The sequence below is a fragment of the Chelonia mydas genome, chromosome 7, assembly GCF_015237465.2.
Source record: "Chelonia mydas isolate rCheMyd1 chromosome 7, rCheMyd1.pri.v2, whole genome shotgun sequence".
NCBI classification, from domain to species: domain Eukaryota; kingdom Metazoa; phylum Chordata; order Testudines; family Cheloniidae; genus Chelonia; species Chelonia mydas.
This window is the reverse complement of record NC_057853.1, coordinates 49953852-49963094: the sequence shown is the minus strand read 5'-3', so window position 1 is coordinate 49963094 and position 9243 is coordinate 49953852. Positions and strand designations below refer to the sequence as shown.

Sequence of the window (9243 nt, the reverse complement as noted above, 5' to 3'; positions counted from 1 at the left end):
GTGACCACTACAGCTGAAATCACTGATAATCAGGTCTAAGTGCTTAGTCCTGTGGGCAGTGTTTCTGTGGAAGAGACAGCCCAGTGCACTAGCAGAGGTTCCCCCTGAGAGCTCAGCTGAAATCACTGAGAGCCGGTGGAACCTCAAGAGACCAACTCGCAGAGGTCACAGTGGCAGTGGCAGCAGAAGGTGACGTGCAGGGCCATTGGCAACAGAGCTGGAGTGAACGGTGGCACAACGAACAACAGTGGCAGAGCGAACAGTGAGCAGCTGGAGGAACCAAGGTGCCTTCTTGCCCCCACCTGGGAGGTGACTCATGTGAAAGCACCTCTGAACTCTGAGTCTCCACTGACCAAGGACAACACCGGTGAGTGGGGTGCGTGGAGGGAAAAGTGAGGGGCACGTTAAATAAACATTTGTTTGTTGGACTATATTTTAGTGATTTGCTCCAGAATGCTAGATTTGTGACTGGGAATGGAAACTTATATAAATGTTTCCTAGTAGGCCAAGATTTTTAAAATGCATTATTTGCCAAGGTTGTTATCTCACATTGTTGCTATCTTGAGAGGTCATTATGTTGGGGAGTTTCTGTACTAAACATTTTTATTATTATAATTAATTTTTACATAAGAATGCATACTGGGTCAGACCAATGGTCCATATAGCCCAGTATCCTGTCTTCCAACAGTGGTCAAGGCCAGGTGCTTCAGAGGGAATGAACAGAACAGGTAATCATCAAGTGATCCATCCCTGTTGCCCATTCCCAGCTTCTGGCAAACAGGCTAGGGACACTCAGAGCATGGTGTTGCATCCCTCCCCATCCTGGCTAATAGCCACTGATGGACCTATTCTCCAGGAATTTATCTAGTTCTTTTTTTAATCCTGTTATAGTTTTGGTCTTCACAGCATCCCCTGGCAAAGAGTTCCACGGTTGACTTTATGTTGTGTGAAGAAGTACTTCCTTTTGTTTTTTTAAAACCTGCTGCCTATTAATTTCATGGGTGACTGCTAGTTCTTGTGTTATGTGAAGGATTAAATAACATTTCCTTATTCACTTTCTTCACACCAATCAAGATTTTATAGACCTCTATCATATCCCCCCTTAGTGTCTCTTTTCTAAGATGAAAATTCCCAGTCATTTTAATCTCTCCTCCTGTTTCATACCCCTAATCATTTTAGTTGCCCATCTCTGTACCTTTTCCAATTCCAATATATCTTTTTGGGATGGGGTGACCAGATCTGCACACAGTATTCAAGGTGTGCAGTACCATGGATTTATAGAGGCAATATGATATTTTCTGTCTTATTATCTATCCCTTTCTTAATGATTCCCAACATTCTGTTTGCTTTGTTGACTGCCGCTGCACATTGAGTGGATATTTTCAGAGAACCATCCACAATGACTCCAACATCTCTTTCTTGAGTGTTAACAGCTAATTTAGACCCATCATTTTGTATGTATAGTTGAGATTATGTTTTCCAATGTGCATTACTTTGCATTTATCAACATGAATTTCATCTGCCATTTTGTTGCCCAGTCACCCAGTTTTGTGAGATCCCTTTGTAACTCTTCGCAGTCTGCTTTGGACTTAACTATCTTGAATAGTTTTGTATCATCTGCAAATTTTGCCACCTCACTGTTTACCCATTTTTCCAGATCATTTATGAATATGTTGAACAGTAATGGTCCCAGTACCACCCTCAGGGATACCACTATTTATCTCTCTCCATTCTGAAAACTGATAATTTATTCCTACCCTTTGTTTCCCATCTTTTAACCAGTTACTGATCCATGAGAGGACTTCCCTCTTATCCCATATGGCTTACTTTTCAAAAGTCAATTTAAATTAAATACATTTTTTTTAATTTATATTTTTTTAGAAATCTAGACCTGTTATATGTTTTGGTGTATTTTGCATTATCCTTATGTTAAATTTGCATTATATAACAAAACATTTAATTTATTCATATCTCTTTTATATGTTGCAGGTGAAAATGAAAAGACAAAAAACAATACAACAATTTTTCCACTCAAAGGCCTCAAAAACTAACCAAGGTGAAGAACACATCAAGAACCAAGAATATATCAACATGTCATCTGAAGGTTCAAGTGGTGTATCTACATCCGACCAGCCCGAAGCACAAATACAGCTACCTATGAAGAAACAGTGTCTCCAAAACCTAAAGGCAGTTCCCGATGTTTGTCAGTCAAAGTGTTCCCATTTATTGAAGTTACAAAAGATGGCTACTGGTGCACCTCTTGCAAAAAACTTACGAAGAAGGAAAGCTTCCAATGCTATAATGGTAAAAGTGGAGGAGCTTGGTTTGTCAGACCGATCAGCAAAGCCAATGCTGACAAACTGAAAGAGCAAAACACCAGGCCTCTGGCTGCATCAACATGCAGAAAGCCTTATAAGCCCACTTTCAAAGCCAATTTTAGAAGTACTTAATGAGGCTGTTAAGAATGCTGGAGACACAACACAGTTCATGCAACAAACATGGCTGTGGCATCATACTTTCTATTTAAGCAAGAGATACCACACACTACAAACTGGAGGCCAATGTTAAGTGCATTGTCACTTGTTCATCCTGTAGTTGAACACTGGTTCCGAACAAGACCAGCAAATGCTCACTATCTTTCTGCGAAACTCAACTGACTGGCTAGAAGCATGCGGTGCAACAGTGAAAGACTCAACAGTTGAAAAAGTGAAGAACTCTCTCACCACATTCAAAAAATTTGCATACATGGCTGATGAATGCACTGATGCAAATGGACATCAAGTATTAAGTCATTGTGTACGTTATCTTGATGTCAGTGGTAGGCCAGTAGATGCATTTCTAGATGTTCAAGTTATAGAAGACACATCGGCTGCATCTGTGACAACCCACATCTTAGAAGAGTTAAATGCTTGTCAATTGGACCCCAAACAGATGGCTGCTTGTGCATTTGATGGAGCTGCAAACTTCCCAGGAAGACATGGTGGAATACAAGCTTTGCTCAGAAAAGTGTAACCCTAATCTCTCCTATACACACTGCAGAGGCCATCTACTCCAACTAGTGCTAGTACGAGCTGCAGACTCTTCAAAAGACATTAAAAAAGCTATAAATTTAATGTCTTCATTATATTCTTTTTTCAGCAAGAGTCCAAAAAGACTGAATATCTTGGAAAATATAGAAGATACACTGGGACTGAAGTTCATATTAGTCCAACCTGGGAAAACCCTCTGGCTTTCTCATTAGTGATCCTTGGCTGTTGTCTTAAAATTACTCCAGCCGTTATTATTGGCTTTGGAAAGTATCTACCAAGATGGGATGGATCTAAGTAGTGAGGCTGGTGGATTACTTTTGCTACTACATTCAGAGAAGACTACTGCCATTCTCTCACTCGTAAGTCTATTGTTGAAACCACTTGGGTCATTAAACAATGCCATCCAGGCATCTGCTACAACAGTAGTAGATCTTTGTCCAGCAATAGAAGCTACCTTTGGATCAATCAGAGAGCTATCTATTGACAAGGTACTGGAAGAAGCAAAGACTTCAGTCCAGAAGTTGACTAATGAAGGCATTTATATTGAATCCTTAAGTGAAGAGGACAAGAAGTGTCTGTTAAGACAACTGAAAAAGTACACAAACTTGATTCTTAAAAATCTACAACAATGACTTCTAGATTCTAAAAAGAAAAGGAGTACTTGTGGTACCTTAGAGACTAACCAATTTATCTGAGCATAAGCTTTCGTGAGCTGTAGCTCACGAAAGCTTATGCTCAGATAAATTGGTTAGTCTCTAAGGTACCACAAGTACTCCTTTTCTTTTTGCGAATACAGACTAACACGGCTGTTACTCTGAAACCTTCTAGATTCTACTCAACCTCTATGTAGCTTTTACAGATGCCTGTCCTATAAAACACCGACAGTTGAGTGGAGTGAGGCACTACCAGCAATGGGGCTGCCATGTGCTCAGGACAGAAAAGAGAATTTGAACACAGAGTGGAATATCATATGATGAATGAATGAAGATTTGACTTTAACTTCTTTTTTATCATCACTAGTGGCTCGACCCGATCTTTGTGCTATGTTTCCTGGGATGAAAGAAGTAGGAATTCATCTCTTGCTACTCCCAGTCACAACAGCTACAGTTGAGCATTCTTTTTCATCATTGAATAGAATTTTGTGTTCTGAAAGAAGTCGCCTTCTGCCTGATCATGTGAATGACCTCATGAGCATATCAATTGAAGGAATGGAACTACCGGACACATGAGAAGCCACCAAAGATGAATGCATTTCATTCAAGAAGTTCATTAACAGAGTTGTGCAAAATTAGTACAAGAAACCAAGAAGGATGTAGAGGTAGTGCTTCGTAGAAGGCTTGAGTAGCCAACTTTAATTTGTGTGATGATTTTAAAACATGAGTTAAATCTAATAAAATGGTTATGAAACATTTTTCAGTTTTTACTATGGTGCCATACAGCCCACCTTCACCCTCACAGTCTCACCCCTCATCAGCCCGGACACCCTCCTGTAAATTCGAACACCCCCCATAATTTCAATACCTGGGGAAACCGTCAGATCTCCTGGACGGGGGAGTCCATCCAGCTGACTTGTTGGGGGCAAAGAGTGGGGTGTCCGAGGGGATCTTACCAATCCAAAGCACTCCATTAAATAATGTTATTCCTGCCACCCTTGTAAAAAATAACACTGTCTCTTCAAGGCTGAGGGGAGAACTCTGCTCTTGGGAAACTCCACAAGGGGGTGGGGAAATTTCAGAGGGAGGGCCCGAGGACAGGCATGGCTGCAGTACACCCTTTCCTGGCCAAAGCCTCAAACACATGCCTGAATTAAAAGCCTTCTCCAAAGAGGCAGAAGAATCTGCATCAGAGTGCCTATCAGGGTACCCAAAGAAATGGAAAAATGCAATAAACACTAAACAAGCTAAATTATATAAACAAAGCCTGTCCACCATAGATTTGCTGTTAATCTTGTGTCTTTTGCTACTTCATCTATGGGTCAAGACAAAGGAGTTAATACTAGTGGTAAACGCTTTAAAGATGTGGAACATACCTGATTTATGAAAAAAACTTTTGTACATGCTAGGAATAGTAACAAGACAGTCCCCCAAGCCTGTTACTTTGCAGCTTATACCTGTAAATGGGCTGGAAGCTTAGCACAGCAGCAAAGGCATAACAGGCCCATGCTGCTTTGTGGAAGGGGAAACTGAGGCATACCACCTCATGCCGTTGGTGGCTAAATACCAAGACACCTATACTTTAAAAGATATTGCTGTCTGCATTCTGTTAGCAATACTCCACCCCAACCTGTTTTCAAGCACCCAGGGGCTAGGAACCCCGAAACTTGCTAAAACAGGTATAAATAACATCACGCAGTTTAAAGGTACTAAAAAGAAAAGTAACCAGGGGATTTTACATGTACTGCCTCCGCAGTGGACAGTGTCCAAGTTTCTGGCAGTAAGTTCAGGAGAAGGATGTTACGTTTCACACCATAATGCTTTATGGAAATATGCTTATGAATGTAAATATGACATAAGAGGAATATGTTTTATGCTACATATGCCATGTAACATATCTCTGCAAAGGTCATGATCTACTGAATATATTCATCCTATTCATATGCATGTATTATTTTTGTATTCAAAGTTATGAATATTGGCTGTGTACTTTTTTGATTTTAAGTAGCCTTAATAAGGTATTTGGTCAGCTTCTTTAGAAAGGAATTTGCAAGTTAAATGCCCAATCAAGAAACACTTAACAGACAATAGATCTCGGAAGACTTCAATCCATATGAGCAGTCTACCTGAGGACGTTCAAGGTAGCACGTAAACAATGGCTGCCAATTGTAAGGAACTGAGTCATGCATGGACATGTGACTTGTCCATGTGACTCCAAAACTCCATCTTGAGCTGGGATTCTACACAGAGGGAGGGAGGGAAGGGAGTCCACCCACAAGAGGAAGTCTATTTAAGCCCCTGGAAACCCCTCCATTTTGTCTTCAGCTGGCTCAAGAGGTAGCCTCTCCACCCCCAAAGGATACCTGAAAGAAACTGGAACAAAGGACAGTAACCACTGGGGTGTGAGTGAATGCTGGACATAGAGTAGAAGGAGGATAGTCTGTAAAAGAGGCTTACTGGAACATCTCTGAGGGTGAGATTTCATCTGTAATCACTTTTTTACTGTATTAGGTTTAGACTTGTGTGTTTTATTTTATTTTGTTTGGTAATTTACATTGTTCTGTCTGTTATTACTTGGAACCACTTAAATGCTACTTTTTGTATTTAATAAAGTCACTTTTTACTTATTATTTAACCCAGAGTATATATTAATACCAGGGGGGCAAACAGCTGTGCATATCTCTCTATCAGTGTTACAAAGGGCGAACAATTTATGAGTTTACCCTGTATAAGCTTTATACAGGGTAGAACTGATTTATTTGGGGTTTGGACCCAATTGGGAGTGGGCATCTGAGTGTTGGAGACAGGACCTCTTCTTAAGCTGTTTTCAGTTAAGGCTGCAGCTTGTGTGGGATGTGGTTCAGACCTGGGTCTGTGTTTGTACAGGCTAGTGTGCCTGGCTCAAACTGGCAAGGTTCTGGAGTCCAAGGCTGGCAGGAAAAATGGGTTAGAAGTAGTCTCAGCACATCAGTTGGCAGTTCCCAACGGGTTTTCTGTGATCCAACCCATCACAGGAGGAGTTCCAGGGGATCCCTGAAATAGAGCGGATGGCAGAGGAGTCCCCAGGGAGCCTGGCAAGGGGTGGAGGGATGCAAGGTATACCTGGTGCAGGCAATGAGCTTGGCCGACAGATGCAATGAAGTTCATGACCCCCTACTTCAGTGTTTCTCAAGTGCAGGCAGGTGTTTCTTGCAGCCACAGCCTCCTGGGCAGTGATGGGCGGGGTGAGACAAAGCAGTGGCCCCTCCCCCAGGGCTGCTAGCAGGGATTGGACTCTGAGGCCACCAAAAAATTGTTGTGAGAACCCCTGCCCTAGTTTATCTCCACAATGCACAGAACCAGCCCTACCCCTTTTCCTGGGTAGTGCTGGCACTTCTGGCTCCTGCATCATTGCCCAGTGAGTTACCAGGCACAGGCACTTGGCACTGCCAGAAACACAGCTCCCCCAGCACCATGTTGGCTCCTGGGTAAAAGTAGCCCCTGCTGAGTCACCCCATAAAGAGAGAACCACCCCCTCCCTGAGTAATGCTGAGACCTCCCTGGGCTCAGCCCCTGCACTGCAATCTGGTAACACCAGTGCTGCCTCTCATGTAGGAGGCCATTGGCCTCCAGCATCCCCCACTTTCAGTGTGCATTCGCCAGGTCCCCTATGGAGTCCTGGGCTGGGGAAGTTCATCTCCAGGGCACAGCGCCCTCCGTGTTCTGGGCTGTGCTCTCTGTACGTGGAGACAGTGTCAAGGGCAGCATGTGTGCCTAGGAATGTTCATGGCACATGATGCAGAATGAGGCAGGGCACACCCAGAATTTTCCTGGGGACAGGGCCCAGGTTACACGCACTATGTTCCCAATCTCCTCCTCAGCGGGCTCCTGCTTTACGCATGTGTTGTGTCATGAGGGGTCCCCCCCTTCCCATTGTCATCTGACACATGTATGTCCTCGCCAAGCCACCACCTCTCCTCCCAGAGTGGGCTGGAGGAGGCAGCGTGAGGAGATGGTGGCCTGGGGTACTGGGAAGTGAGGAGCCGGGTCTGGGGATTCCAAGGGGTCGAAGCCCCAGGAGGAGCCGCTGCTCCCATTTCTGCTGTGCTGGTCTCTGGTAGCTGCAACTGTTGCTTCTTCCTCATCTCCAAGGGCCAGCCCCAGGTGACAGAGACTGGCCAGGACCTCTCCCCCTCCCCTCTGTCACAGTGCATAGGCTTGGTGCTCCAGAACCACTCTGAATGCGGTTCAGACAGCGTGAAACCCCTCGGGGCTCAGTCTGCCTAGGGCAGCTCCTGTGTCTGACCTCAGAGCACTCAGTGCCCTGCTCCATGCCATGAGCTCCCCGCAGGGAGTACCCCTGGATGGGACACATGGGGAAGCTTTACCCCCCAAGGGGCCATGCACCCCACCCCCAGAGTCAGCAGTGACCCCAACCAGCAGGGGACATAGACAAGTTATTAGTGGTCGGGAACATAGTGTAGAGCAGACTCGTCAGCAGAGAAAATTGGAACATTCATGAAAGTCCATCCTGGAGGGAGAGTGGGGATTCCTGAACCCAGAGCTCTCCCCTCTCAAGTTCCCCAACCTCAGATGGATCAGCTTCCAGCAGCCGAGCCTCACTCATGCCCAGCTGCCCTCCTCTGTCTCTTTCCCAGGCAAGCAGGTCCCTTTGCCTCCACCTCTGGCTTTGTTCTCCAACACCTCCAGCTGGCTCTTGCAGTTGCCAGGATACAGAGTGTCGGCCATTGTCTGTGCCCAGGCAGCCAGCTGGCAGTCACACATGCCCGCCAGGGGTCTCTGCAACGATCACACACCCTTGTTCCACCCCCTAGATACTTGAGTAAAATATAGGGGAAACTGAGGGATGCATACTATTCAGACAAAACATTAAGAACTTTCCCACTTTGTCACACCCTCCCACCAGACAGACCAGGCCCGGCTGGGACATCTTCCCCCCTTCCCTCCCACCAGAGAGACAGAGACTGGTCAGGATCTCTCCCCCATCCCTTCTACCAGAGAGACTGGGACCCGCCAGGAAATGTCCCCTTCCCTCCCACCAGAGAGACCAGAAACGTCCAGGATGTCTCCTTCCTCCCCTCCCACCAGACAGGCCGGGCCGGGACATCTCCCCCTTCCCTCCCACCAGAGAGACAGGCACTGTGAATGTGTAGTAGGGTCTAGGGTCAAAGATATGGGGGCTGCCCTGCCCCACTTTGTTGTGCCCCTGGCAGGAGCCCCTAACCCCAGGGAGGTGAGGGCCTGGGTGATGGGCTGGTGATGCATCACAGCCCAACACCCTTTTGAAGAAATGGCATCTGACTTCAGGCGCACACCTTTTCAATATACCCTGAAGGGTGGGAAGTTTAATAGAGCCATGGATAAATGATACAGACATTGCTATGGACAGTACAGGTGAGCCAGTGTCTCCACGGGATTTCATCTCCCCCTGCAGAGCAAGGCTGGGGACACACAGGGCGTCCCTCATGCCCCTTGCTCTCCTAGACCCAGCACCCCCGGGAACAAACGATGCATTTGTAGGCAGCACTCTCTTGCCTTTAGCCTACCCCAGGCACGCTACC

General features: G+C 45.5%; 1 long non-coding RNA gene across 1 annotated transcript; it reads left to right on the top strand.

Annotated features, from left to right (window-relative positions):
• Positions 1 to 321: 321 nt before the first annotated feature.
• Positions 322 to 2286, top strand: LOC119566768. The gene is made up of 3 exons (XR_005226081.2): positions 322 to 371; positions 953 to 954; positions 1990 to 2286. It is a non-coding gene; the product is annotated as an uncharacterized LOC119566768 (long non-coding RNA).
• Positions 2287 to 9243: the final 6957 nt, after the last annotated feature.